Here is a 14,864-nt window from a genome sequence, read left to right as displayed (position 1 = left end):
GTACAAAAGAATTTACAGTTGATTCCTCTGATGCATTACAGATGATTCCTCGAAAACTAAATGCATTTTAGATAAAGTTTGATTTGTAAACATTTTTCCCATTATATTTCAAAGAAATAAATCTATTGCACAAGTTAGAGCCTGAAGTTTAACTATCTTCAGTGACAGTCAAGTAACATCAATGAAGTGAGAAGGCCAGGTGTATGAGCATGATATGCCAGTCAGCATTTCTGGGTTTGAGTGCTGCTCTTGATATTCATCTTTTGCAACAGAGAAACTAAAGGGAGTGGTGAGGACTGCAGCAAACTGGAGAGGATTCTAGGAGCTTAACACTTTTCAAGGATGGGAACCTGTGTGGGTGGATCCTTTCATTTTTTGAGAGAAATCAGATATCTCTATTTTCACATTTTAAAAGCTTCAGCTTACTCATCTAAAATAACGGGGCTTATCAAGAATCAGCGGCTTTCATGCTGTTTTATGATATAGAAGTCTTTCTTCCCATACAATTCTCCATAGAACACAAAAATTTAAAACAGAATCTCTCAGAATTCTCTGTGATGTTATGGAATCCTGAATAAGAGTTGGTGAAGTAATTAATGATCTGTTATTTAGCTGGTCAGTACCTTTAATTTATGCTTATTGAACACATTAAGTTAGTTCAATTTAACATGTATTAAGTGATTGTTAAGGAATACATTCTGGGCTGAAGTCATGATCTGTCCTTGAAGGATTGTGCAAGCAGGATGTGCTTCAGCCTCTGTGCTGCTGTTCACTCCTGCCTGAATAAGAGCAGCACAGAGGGTGAAGCAAACCCTGCTTGCACAATTGCAACAAAAACAAAAATTGACAAGTGGTACCTAATTAAACTGAGAGCTTCTGCGCAGCAAAAGAAATTATCAACAAAGTAAACAGACAACCTACAGAATGGAAGAAAATATTTGTAAACTATGCATCCAACAGAGGTCTAATATCCAGAATCTGTAAGGAACATAAAGCAACAAGCAAAAAACAACCCCATTAAAAAAACAGGCTAAGGACATAAACAGACACATCTCAAAAGACGAATAAAATAGCCAACAAACACATGAAAAAATGCTCATCATCACTAATCATCAGAGAAATACAAATCAAGTCCACAATTTAATAACAATACTTAACTTATTGCTAATAATATTTAGCAATAGCCATTCTGTGAGATATCATTTCACACCAATCATAATGGCTATTATTAAAAAGTCTAAAAAACAACAGATGCTGACAAAGCTGTGGAATAAAGGGAACCCTTAGACACTGCTGATGGGAATGTAAATTAGTTAAGCCACTGTGGAAAGTAGTTTGAATATTCCTCAAAGAATTTAAAATAGAGCTAGCATTTGACCCAGCAATCCCATTACTGGGTATATACCCAAAGGAAAGGAGGTCATTATACTAAAAAGATACATGTGCTCATATGTTCGTCACCATATTCGCCATAGCAAAGACATAGAATCAACCCAGGGCCCATCAGCGGTAGACTGGATAAAGAAAATGGGTACATAAACACCATGGAATACTATGCAACTGTAAAAAGAAAGAAATCCTGTCCTTTGCAGCAACATGGCTGGAGGTAGAGGTTATAATCCTAAGCAAATTAACTCAAGAACAGAAAAGTAAATATGACATGTTCTCACTTACAAGTGGAAGCTAAACACTAAGCATACATGGACATAAACACGGCAACAATGGACATTGTGGATTACTAGAGGGGAAAAGGGGGAGCAAGAATGGAGACAGGGGAAGGGCGGCATGGAGCTGTAGCTTGAAAAACTACCTATTGGGTACCACACTCACTACCTGGTGCAATATACCCATATAACAAATCTGTACATATATTGTCTGCATCTAAAATAAAAGTACAAAGAAAGAAAGAAAGAAAGAAAGAAAGAAAGAAAGAAAGAAAGAAAGAAAGAAAGAAAGAGAAAGAAAGAAAGAAAGACGGAAGGAAGGAAGGAAAGAAGGAAGGAAGGAAGGAAGGAAAGAAAGGAGGAAAGAAGGAAAGAAAGAAAAAGCAAATGAAAGGAGAGGAAAAGAGAGGAGAGGAGAAGAAAAAGAAAGAGAAACGGAAGGAAGGAGGGAGGGAAGGAGGGAGGGAGGGAAGGAAGGAAGGAAGGAAGGAAGGAAGGAAGGAAGGAAGGAAGGAAGGAAGGAAGGAAATCCTGCTTGTAGAGGAAGAAGGGGAAGATGTCAGGCAAAGTTACATTTCCACTGTGTTTTAAAGGATGGGTCAGATTTTTCCAAGCAGAGATAGGACTGGAGGTGGGTATCAGGAACAAATGTGCAGGTTGAAGAACCACACACAGGTGTAAAAGAGCACAGTACATCCAAGGAAAATGAGTCAGCTGGTGCACAAAAGGAAACAGCACCCAGAAATTAAGAATTTACTTGTTTACTGGTAAGTAACTGAGTTACACTAACAGTCACTTCTTAGAGTATTCAGCATGGAGGAAGAGATAAACCAGGGCTCAGAGTGGCAAGAACTAAAATATGGGCTTACAAGTACAAAACATTTAGTCAATTATACATTTTAAATCATAATCACAAGGATAATCTGTTACTTTAATAAGCCAAGTCCTATAAAATAGTACAAATACCTAAACCAAATATGTATACATTTTTACACAAAATATTAATATCATGGATTTTATTAACGTCTCTAGTCTTAATTCTGAATGTTTCTAGGATTAGTACATTAACTTGTTTTAAAATTTTTTTTAATTATCACAAACAATATTGAAGCTACCTTTTCAAGGAATCTTTGGAGTTGTCTCTTCAACTTGCTACACACAAAAAAAATCTTAACAAGATAATGACTAGTTGGAATGTAAACTGAAATCTTGTTTAAAATACAGAAGGACAGAACCCTATTTAGAGCTAGAACAAGGACTATAAAACGTATAGAAGAAGGCTGGGTGCCGTGGTTCATGCCTGTAATCCCAGCACTTTCGGAGGCAGGTGGATCACAAGGTCAGGAGATCGAGACCATCCTGGCCAACATGGTGAAACCCCGTATCTACTTAAAATACAAAAAATTTAGCTGGGCATGGTGGAGCACACCTGTAGTCCCAGCTACTCAGGAGGCTGAGGCAGGAGAACTGCTTGAACACTGGAGGCGGAGATTGCAGTGAGCTGAGATTGTACCACTGCACTACAGCCTGGGTGACAGTGCAAAAGTCTGTCTCAAAAAAAAATACATATATATAGAAGATAATCAAACATCCACATCTCTGGAGTGGAGTTACACCATGACAGAATTTTCAAGTCAGATTTGAGCTCAGACTCCCATCCAGAGTTACTCTATCACTTAAGAATTTTGGATTAATTTCACTCTTATATTTTTAAGGAATACTGTATTTTTAATATGTATTACATATGATATTTTCCCATTTAGCTGAAGAGACCTTAGAGCTCAAAATAACCCTGATTTCATTTCAATTTTATCTACCTGTAGGTCCCTAAAATTTATTTCAATACTAAAAAGACAGCTATGTAGATTCTCCATCATTCTAACTTGTCTTACCACAACTTCTAAGGTTGGTCTATTGACAATGCCTAGCATGTTTTAGTGTTAAATAAATAATATTTCCAGGAAAGATTTTAAGCTTAATATTAAAAAGTATCTCATATGACTTTAAAATACCTACAATTCAGTAAGATAAAAATAAAGAAAAGAGAAAATAGAAATAAAGAGGGGGTATTGGGTAGAAAAAATAAAATAAGGCCTCGGGTTAGGTTAGTTAATTTAATTAATTAAATATAATTAAGATGTTTAATTTAACAAATTTGAGTCTGTATTCCCTAGTGGCCAACACAAAGAAGAAAGTAGAATCCTACTCTCCATTATGTAATATCAAACAAGTAATTCAAGATAATAACAAATATCTTTAGGTCTGAGTTTTTTGAGGAATTTATTTTATAGGTCCTCATAAAGAAAATAATTAAAAATGTAGTTATAAAGAAGGATCTGCCTTAAAGTTTCATAATCTGTGATATTTGAAGCAAATAAATGAAGTGCTAAAAAAGCCAAAAATAGTTTTTATGGGGCTACTCCATGGAGAGCCATCTAGTGGCTCACAAGGTAAGTCCTCAAAAGACATCCCTATAAAAACGCAAGTAGTTTTGCGTTTTTTTGTTTATATATATATATATATATATATTTTTTATTATACTTTAAGTTCTGGGGTACATGTGCAGATCATGCAGGATTGTTACATAGGTATACACATGACATTGTGGTTTGCTGCCTCCATCTCCCCGTCACCTACATTAGGGATTTCTCCCAATGTTAACCCTCCCTAATCTCTCCACTCCCTGCTATTCCTCCTCTAGCCCCTCACCCCCAAACAGACCCCAGTGTGTGATGTTCCCCTCCCTCTGTCATGTGTTTTCATTGTTCAACACCCACCTATGAGTGAGAACATGTGGTGTTTGGTTTTCTGTTCTTGTGTCAGTTTGCTGAGAATGATGGTTTCCAGATTCATCCATGTCCCTGCAGGGAACATGAACTCATCCTTTTTATGGCTGCATAGTATTCCATGGTGTATATGTGCCATATTTTCTTTATCCAGTCTATCCTTAATGGGCATTCCAGTTGGTTCCAGGTCTTTGCTATTGTAAACAGTACCACAATGAACGCAGGTGCGCATGTGTCTTTATAATAGGCGGATTTATAATGCTTTGGGTATATACCCAGGAATGGGATTGCTGGAGTCAAATGGTATTTTTATTTCTAGATCCTTAAGTTTGTTTTTTATAAGATCTCTCAAAATAGGGCAAGGATATGAATAATCACCAGCAATTCAGTTAACCTCTGAGGGCCTCAGTGTCATCACTTGAAAAAGAGGGAAATATAAACAGGTGGAATAGCCTAGATCATCCCTAAGGGTCCTTCTAGCCCTGAAAAAGTGTGATTCTTAATTAAATCTTTATTAAGCCCCTATTATGCGCTGTTTCTGTGGATTAAAAAGATTTCTAAATCCATACATGCACACATATGACCCTTTGAGTGTATCATCATTTTGCTATTTTGGAGAGTAGAAATGCTGCCACTTGCTTGTTATTACAGCAAAAAGAATCCAATATTTGCAAACCAATTGATCCATGAATGTCAACAGAGAGCACACAGCCTCTGCCCTCCTAAATTGTTCATCTGTGAAAGCGGGTGAAAGCTGAAAACTCTTATCGAATATTCAAATCTCTTTCGACAGCTTCTGTCTGATGGAAATTTTCAAATTTAATTGTATGGAGGCATATGCTAAACAAGGTATTAGACTGAACTTAATACCCCACTGTTTTTAAAGAGTCATTGTATCCAAACTCTCAGGAACTTTTCCCACCTCTACAAATCCTTAACTGAAGACGCAGGTATAATGTTGGGCTTCTGAAACCTCATAAACAAAATTAGGCAGAGGAGACAGAGCCCCAAGCAATTGGATGAGAATGATGGATGTGAAACTAACAAAAATTCACAATCTTAGTAGGAATTTTAAAAGGTGATAGTAGAATCTTCAGAGCATTTTAAAATATGACTATGCTTTGTACCTCCCAGGAGCCACAAACATGTAACTTTATGCATATACCAAATGTTTGTATACATACATCATACATACATCCCATAATATTTTTGGAGGAAATATCGGTAAACCTGGATTAGAACATTTTGTAGTCACATACTTTCCACCTCCAAAAGAACAATTATGTAACAAAATGCATTTTCACATCATTTTTACAGTAGCAGGAGCCTGGTATTTTTAGAGTGCTTTAGGTGTGCTGTCTTGGTGACAAAAATACTATACACAGTGCTACTGATGACATGACTTTCTAAAGACACAAACAACTCTTGGTGAATTTCCCAACATAAGAAAGCACACTATTTCTGCAGTAAATCTGGTGGCTGTGAAAAAGTCAGTGCATATTAAAACTGTACAAAAATTAATTTGAGTGTATATGTAAAATACTGTTGAAATGGAAGAGTTCCCTAACCCCCTTACAGGACATGTTACAGGGGTGTGGCTTATGTTCAGCTGCCATGCTCTCAAACCCCATATGGGAGGGGCAGCATGCAGATGGGCTGGTGTAGAAGCCAGGGTGAGCACTTTTGGGCTCTGGCACCATGGTAGCGTCTAGGGATGGGTGCTTGCGACTCCCAAAGCCCCAGTGGGCATGCATTACAGTGCTCCTTTAGCTCTGCCATCTGCAGACAGCTTAAATGTTAACCAGCTCAGGGCCCTCTTGGTACCCAGGTTCTTGTCCAGCATCCAGGAAGAATCAGGTTACACACAGACTTGAAGGACTGTTAATTCAGGAGTTTTTATTGAGTGGTAGAGGTGGCTCTCAGCAGGATGCAAGGGGAGCTGGAAAGGGAATGGAGTGGGAAGATAATCTTCCCCTGGAGTTTGGCCATCCCACAACCAATCTCCTCTTTGACCATCTCCAGCTGAACTCCTCTCAACACTCAGACACTCCTTCTCTGCTGTGCCGCTCTTCTGTTTCTCTGCTCATCTGCTTGTGGAGTCTGGGGTTTGAGGTTTACATGCGTACAGGATGGGAGGCCACGGCAGGCCAAAAGGGAACACTTGGGTGTGAAAACAGGAATACCTGTTCCCATCTAGGTCTGTGGGTTTCCAGTCTTGAGGGTAGTGCATTTGCTGGGGAAGTCCCCTCTTCTACCCAGTATTTCCTTGCCTCCTGTCTGTATCAGAGTTACTGACTATGCTCAGACAATCATAAAGTGTCTTGTGCCTGCACAAATGTCTAATCAGACATTAAAATATCATGTAAAATATGTGTTATGGACTAAACTGTGATCCCCAAAATTTATATTTTGAAGTTCCCAGTGCCTCAGCATGAAAGATGAGAGAATGTTGGAGTAGGGTGAGCCCTTAATCCAATATAACTGTTATCCTTTTACGAAGGGAAAATTTGGATACAGGAACACACACACAGGGAGAACGCCATGTGAAGACAATGAAGGCAGAGACTGAGGTGATGCTTTACGAGCCAAAGAATGCCAGAGATTGCCCACAAACCACAAGATGGAAAAGAGGCTTGGAACAGGTTCTCTCTCACAGCCCACAGAAGGAACCAACCCTGTCAGGACCTTGATCTCAGATTTAGCCTCTGGAACTGTGTGACAATACATCTCTGATGTTTATGCCACTCAGTTTGTGATTCTCTGTTACAACAGTCCTTGGAAACTAATACAACATGGGTTAGAGTGAGACTTCTCAAATGATATCTTTTTATATCATGTTAATTTTTTATGCCAAGTGAATGTAGTACTCATTCAACATCCTATATTTTTTATGCAATCCCATGCTAATTAAATACTGTTTCATGGGGAGTTATGGGAAAGATAGGGGAAAAAAACATTCAAATCCAATCCACAAGATTCCCCTGGCAATGAGAGCAGAGGTGTCCTATAATGTGGCAGTGCTGAGTACCTGAAGAACATCCCTGCATTGCTGGAAAAGCCTCTTCAGCCCACATTCTGTCATGGCTTGGCCACGCATAGCAGCAATGCAGAGTGAGACAGCAGGACTGATGACAAGCCACAGCAACCAGCCCACCATCTTCCAAGACAAGGAAGTTGGTGATATGAATCTGCCTCCCTAGAAATTGGAAAAACAAAAACACAGTGACCTTACAGTACTCCATTTGTTAATTCCTCCAGGAAAGGACCTGCTCCCAGTTGTCCTTTCATTGGTCACAAAGATTTTGGAGTACCAGTGGGACAAGCATTGAAGTCCCAGTGGAAATACCACCTTATAGATATTGTGCTTGTCCTCAGGCTACATAGAATCTAGCTGTAGAAGGCTGACAGCAGTCAAATGGTCCCATGTTTAGTGGCCCTTGGTTAATGCTAAAGAAATACAGCATGTGGGGAGATCATAGGGAGGCTACATTAGGGAGCCAGAGAAGGCTTTCCCCAGGAAGAGATACTCCATTTAAGTAGGAAGGAGGATGGGAAATTACAGGGTAAAGGGGAGTATGGCACCCAGGGAGACTGCCCCAGGCAAAGGAAATGGTGTGTGAGAGGGTTTTGAGGCAGGAAGTGGTGGCTTAGACAGTGAGGGAGGAGTGACCCAAGATGAGGCAGCAAGGTAGGCAGGGGCAGGCTATGTGTGGCCTAAGAGGCCACAATGAGGGCTTGAACCCAATGGCTTTAAGCAAGGATCAGACCTGAGCTTTTAAAACTCTCACTGTGGCCACTGCACCATGGTACTCGACAACCATGTTGGGTACTCAACAGCCAAGCACAGCAGATGGTTTTTAATACCCCCTCATGTATAGGGCAGTGAGTCATTTTTATTCACAACATTTCTAACACCGAATATTAGGGATGGTGGGGGGTTCCATACCAATGACCAATTCCTGAACTCTTTAACACCAACAAGGTGCCTACAATTTAATTCAATTCTCACACTAACTACCAGGACTTCACATTAGACTCCATACATTTAAGAGTTGTCTCACAAGAATATCCTCATTTCAGACACGATTAGTGAGTACCAAGTCCCCAGATTAGCCATACTTCTGTCTGACTTGGCTACAAAAGGGGAGTTCCCACATCCCTTCCCCCAAGCTCGATAATTTGCTAGAACTCGTGCAGCACTTTACTTACTATCCCAGGTTTATCATAAAGGACAGAGCTCGGGAGCAGCCAAATGGGAGAGATGCACAGGACCAGGTGTAACGAGGGAGCGTGGAGCTGCCTTGCTCTCCAAATGTCACCCTCCAAATCCAGAAGTTCAGAAACCCATTGTTTAGGGGGTTTAATGATAGTTTCATCACACAGGTGAGATTATTAACTCAGTCTCGAGAGCCTCTCCCCTTCCTGGAGGTTGAAGTATGGGACTGAAAGTTTCAGGCTTCCAAGTTTGGTCCTTCTGACAACCACCCCCATACCGAAGCTATCTACAGGCCTTACCAAGAGTCATCTCACTAGAACAAAGGACACTTCTATCACTCAGGGAATTCCATGGATTTCTAAGGACTCAGGGATTTTAGGAGCTGCTCTGTGTCGAGAACAGGAGGACAAAGACCAGATATATATTTCTTGATATACCACAAGGGCAAACTGTTTCAGTAATAATCATTATTCTTTTGAATTATTTGGTCTTAAAATAATAACTTTTAAAAAGAAGATTCTCAACTTTAAAAGCATTATTCAAATTTAGTAAATCACTTTATGCATGAAGTAAAATGAGCATACATCAAAGATATTAAACCTCATAGTTTCACCATAATAATTTTAAACATACAAAGTCTCTGTGGTCACATGAAATAAATTCGAGTTCTGTTTATTCATCTTTGCAGTCACTCTATTCACATTGTTTATTTAGGATCTACTAATTAAATGCTCGACTGTGTAGTTCCAGAACTGGAGACAAAAAGGTCTACCAAAGTGAACTCCTCTGATCTCGAAACCATCATGAACTTAACTATCCATATGAATGTGTATAGCCAAGTTTACACATGTCAGGGGCTGCTATGTAACTGGGAGCTCTCTAAGTTAATTTCCATGTAGAGTACAATGTATATTAAAGGGTAAGTATTAAAAATGAGCTAATTTGAAACTGGTATATTATTAAAACTCAGTAGCAACTGCAGTAATTATATAGAACTTAGACCATCAAAAGTTTTTTTTCCCCCAGGGATTAGTACTTTACTGCTGAAATTGTTGAGAATTGCCAGTGCATAGTGATAATAAAAAAGACTGATTTTTAATAGGGTTTATTATTGCTTTTAAATTATTTACAGCAAATGCACCCACCCTGGATAGACCTCTCTTCCAACCCAGCCCTTGGGACACCACTGATATGGAGAATGAATTGAAAGAGAGCAAGGAATTTCCAGGAGGCTTGTGAGGAAATTTAGCTGGTAGGATTTGGTGACTGACTGAACATGCAGGTGGGGCCAGAAACAAGCTGTGTTAACCCCCAGCTTTCTAGACTTTTTGGTATGCAGATAAAGACTGAAGCCAGAAGAATGCATGCCATTTCCTGGGAAGACAGTGTCATATAATAGTTCTAAACCTAATGAACTCCAATATTGAAAAGAGGATACATCGGCAAATATTATCTTCATTTTGCAACTGGAAAACCAAGACACTTAGTAGTTACGTCACTTTTCCAAAGCAAGTTAGCAGAAGATCCAGGATTAATTTTTGGCCTCCTGATGGGCACCCAGTTATTTAATCTAAAAGCATTTTAAGAAGACATCATCCTTTCTAAAACCTCTGGGGATACCGAAAAGTAACTCAAGGGCCTATGGCTTTGCTGTGCCAGAGAAAAGCTTCCTACAGACGTCAGTCTCTGACAACTGGAATTCAGACCTGAAAAGTAGGTAGTATGAAGGAGCAATAGAGACTTTTCTTTCCTCTAGATATAGAGCATTTCTTCCAGGAAGTCCCAGAAGGCTGCCAGAGATGTAAAAGAAAGCCCATTTGCCATTTGCAATACATGGCGTTGCAAAACAGAAAGGGGAGGATATTTGAAGGACCAGAGGCTGTTTGTGCTGGTGTCTGTCAATATCTGCCCAGACAGTTGTCTTCCCTTGCCTGGTAAGGCTATGATCTCCTTGAGAACAGGACTGAATTTTATGCCTTCTGACATTGCCAGGGCCTAACCATAGGGAGTCACTTATGGTAGGCGCCCAATAATTGTAAGAGGATAAAATCAGATGGGACACTAGGCTTGGAACCAATTAACTAAATCTTGACCCTGCTCTAGGAAATCCTAAGTATGTGGCCTTAATCAAATAGTTTAACTAATCTGAGGTTGGTCCAAATGTCTTCTTTTAGTTCTAAAATTTTACAGAATGGATGAGCAATTCCTGAATAATTAACATTTTGCTCTTCATTCACAAACATAAAAAGCTGGAAGGGAGCTTATATACCATCTTTCTTCTTCTAGCCCCTCATTCTAAGGAACCCCAGGTTGAAAAAGAGACCACACCTTGGTGAAGATGAATTAGAATATGATATGCATCTTCTCTCTCCCAGGCCACTACTTAAGCTTAGGCCCATTGATTTTCTTCATGTATGGAAATAAAATGAAAATGTTGTAGGGGGGTTTCCAGGCTTCTCTCTTCAAAAATACCAAGTGTTTCCTTCCTTGGAACTCCACATTCCTGCTCTAACATACTGAAAATTATCAATGAAGGCTACTTGATCCTCTGAATATGTATGTGTGTGTGCATGTGCATGCACACTCACACACACACACACACACACAAAACTATAACTGAAGCCCAACTCATAAAACCTACTTATTTATTTTCCATTGGTCTCTCAATACTGATAGTGCCAACTGTAACCAAGAGATAGCTAGGAAAACTTCAGGCACTGATGACAAGACTAATCCTTTCTAGTCACAGAAACCCCTTCTATGGCAGTTAGTGACTCTACACTAAGACCAAAATAAAGCATATCGTTGAAGAACTTGGCACAGCAATGTCTTCTAAAATAAAATATTCTGTGCTGCTTAATTTTGTAATGAAGAATCACTTCAAAAAACTTGTTTTTGCAGATATTTATTTCTTTTTCTTTTTCTTTTTTTTTGAGATGGAGTCTCAGTCTGTCACCCAAGCTGGAGTGCAGTGGCACAATCTCGGCTGACTGCAACCTTCATCTCCCAGGTTCAAGAGATTCTCCTGCCTCAGCCTCCTAAGTAGCTAGGGCTACAGGTGTGTGCTACTACACCAAGCTAAGTTTTTAATTATTTATTTATTTATTTTTTTAGTAGAGACGGGGTTTCACTATATTGGCCAGGCTGCTCTTGAACTCCTGACCTCATGATCCACCCACCTCAACCTCCCAAAGTGCTAAGATTACAGGCATGAGCCACCACACCCAGGTGCAGATACTTCTATATAACAGAAAACACAGTAGGAATTAGAAATGTTTCATCAATTTCAACTCAGCTATAATGATTTTAGTTACGACATAGTTTAGCAGGTCCCATTGATTTTCTCTCCTAAAAGATACATTATTAAATCATCATTTCCCTTATACACCATGTATATTCATCTTCTCTCTCTCTCTTGTTTTCACTCTCACTCTCTCTGTCAACTTAGGACATATTGCTCCCTCTACAAGGCATTTATTAAATGGTGTATATCTCATTAAACACATTTTCTTTTTATTTTTATATGTTACTGCTTATATGAAATTTCTTGTTCCTTGCACATTCAAAGGAACCCACCATTTGTATTGTCCAAAACCCTATAAAATTGTCACTGAGTTTAAGAAGAACTTCTCTAATGCTATCAAAACCTCAGAAAAGATCTACATCAATAGAAAGTTACCAGAGTCCCTTTTCCTTTGTTTCTCCATCATAGGGACCCTGAGCTGCCTTCTTTCCTTGTTGGAAGTTACAGCTTTCTTCTCCAACCCATTAATTCAGCTACTTGTCAAAGACTTTCAAATGCTACTGGCTTCCAGTGGAGTTCTCATACCAGACCCGTTGCATGAGGCTGTTTAACACTTCTCTTCTTTGGACATTCTTTTCCAGTCCTCAGTACCTGGGGAGCCTTAAGAAGGGAAATAAAATGATAGAACTCCAGAAGCTTCACCCAGCCATACAATGGGGACTATGTGACACATTTCCTGGGGTATGGTAGGCTCAGGTGTGTCACCTGCTGCCATGAAATGTCACCTCACTGAGGCCAGGACATTTTTCCCAGCCCTGCTGAGTGCCTGACAGTTGTCAAACAGCATTTCCAACACCCACTTGGGAGGCCGCATGGAATAGTTGAGAGTGCAAAGGGTACAGAATCTGAACATCTGGTTGAGTCTGGTTCTGCTACTTACTGCCATGTGACCTTTTAGAAGTTGCTGAACTTGTCTGGGCCTTGGCAAATATATACCCCAGACAGCTGGAGAGTAAAGAGTAGATTAAGATAGCAGTCCCAAGTTCTAGTGTTCATTCTGCCACTAACCAGATCTTTGCATCAATGTGGTCCAGATTCCTTAGTTTAAAAATGAGGACAACAATACATGCCCACTTTGTATAATGTCACTGTCAGGAGGAGAGGAGAGAAGGGATGTGGAAAGCCCTGTGAACTACACAGTCTTCTGCAAATTGGCTGGCACCCTTCTTTGGCCTCTTTGCCTTATCTATTTGATTGTAAGGTCTCATTTGAAAGTTCAAACTTTTCTAGAATCCTTTCTTCCCAGCACTGAAAGTACCATTCACAGTCCTTATTTTCAGTCATGTAATTTCAGACAGGCCCATCACTTCTGAATATTAGATTTCTCTCTGCATGAGTCACAGTGAGAAAACTCACAGCTGGGCAAGAAGCTGGTCTCCTCCTCTTCTCTGCCCTCACCCTGTGTTCCCACTCCCTGAATGCACCTGATGGCCTTTGAAACACTCAAAAGTCAGGAACTTCTAAAGCACAAAGAGCCAGAACATGATTTCCACAAGCTCTCTACTTAGGCTGGCCATTCCTTTTTCTACCCCACGGTGATGTCCTTGCTCACAATCCACTTTTTCTAAAGCCTGACTTTTCCTCTCTTTACATTGGCATACTATTTACTATTTTTCTTCCTGCTTGCTTTTAAAATAAGAATACTTGCCTCATTGCATTAATAAAGTGTTGTCATGTAGGTGAAATAAATACTTTATCGTGTTCACAACTATCTAAGGAAATAATGGGGGAAGGTATTTTCATTCTTACTTTAGAATGAAAAAATGGAGGTCCAGAAATCTTGTGTGGCTTGCCGCAATATCATGCAGGAAATAAGTAGCAAAGCCTAGCCTCATCCACTGGCCTGCTGAGGCAGAGTTAATCTTCTTCTTACCACCTCTTGTGGGTTAGTAAGAAAAACAAGAGGCACAGCCAAGGGAGAGCACTCATGCTACCTAGTACAAACAGGTAGCCTGAATCAAGTGGTAAATCAGAAAGGAATAAAAGGCAAAGGCAACTGAGTCCAAGAACAATGGGCAGCATTTTGGAGCCATTCACTTCCGAAGTCAAGGTTAAAGGGCCATAAATACATTTTAAACTCTTTAGGATACCTGGATGTCCTGTGACCCTTCTTCTCTCTGTGTATTGGTATTTTAGTTCATTTTCATGCTGCTGATGAAGACATACCCAAGACTGGGTAATTTGTAAAGAAAAAGAGGTTTGGAAGAACAGAAGATGGCATTGTAGGAGCAGCTCAGGATTGCAGCTCCCAGTGAAAGCACAGAGGGTGAGTGGATGCCGCATTCCCAGACGGATCTTTATTGCCCACAGACCAGAAGATTCCCAGGTGGAGAAGCCCCATGGGTCACCAGTGCGGCTGTTTTGGCCAGTGTGGCTCTTTCAGCCAGTGCAGCTGTTATGGCCGGCACTGCAGCACAGCGGCACTCCGTACAAAATACACTGGTCTGGTTGCCCTGTTAAACCGGCAATTGGAGATCTGGGAAGGCAGATTAGCACATTCATCTGATTAAATGGGACTTAAACATAAAGCCAGGCCAGGAGATTCCCAGGCAGCGACGTTGTTTCAGCCAGTGCAGTGGGTCACCACACGAGAAATCAAATGGATCCCAGAGCCCTTTCAGCAGGCGACTGGAACACCTGGGAAAGAGTCAACCATTTGACTTAAAAAAAAGGGCTCTGAGGAAGAGAGCCAGGTGATCAGGCTCAGTGGGTCCCACCCCCACAAAAACAAACAAAAAAACTGCAATTGAAAACGCTTGGGGTTGAGAGTTTCACAGCAAGCACAGCTGAACCCAGGATGGTGCAGCATGGTGGGGGAGGGGCATCTGCCATTACCAAGGCACTCCACCCCTACGGAGATACTCTGCCATTGCTGATGCAGCCTGCCATTGCCA

The 14,864-nt window shown here is 40.3% G+C and overlaps 1 long non-coding RNA gene across 1 annotated transcript in view; it reads right to left on the bottom strand.

The window, feature by feature from the left end:
- The window catches only part of LOC144581878 (uncharacterized), a 103,543-nt gene that overhangs the window by 18,887 nt on the left and 69,792 nt on the right, over positions 1-14,864 (bottom strand). Inside the window, exon 2 of the long non-coding RNA XR_013533296.1 lies at positions 7,479-7,646. This is a non-coding gene — a long non-coding RNA (uncharacterized LOC144581878). The remainder of the gene's footprint in view (positions 1-7,478; positions 7,647-14,864) is intronic.

This window comes from Callithrix jacchus, chromosome 1 (assembly GCF_049354715.1).
Source record: "Callithrix jacchus isolate 240 chromosome 1, calJac240_pri, whole genome shotgun sequence".
NCBI classification, from domain to species: domain Eukaryota; kingdom Metazoa; phylum Chordata; class Mammalia; order Primates; family Cebidae; genus Callithrix; species Callithrix jacchus.
Note: the sequence above shows the minus strand (reverse complement) of the source record. Positions and strands in the feature narration are given on the sequence as shown.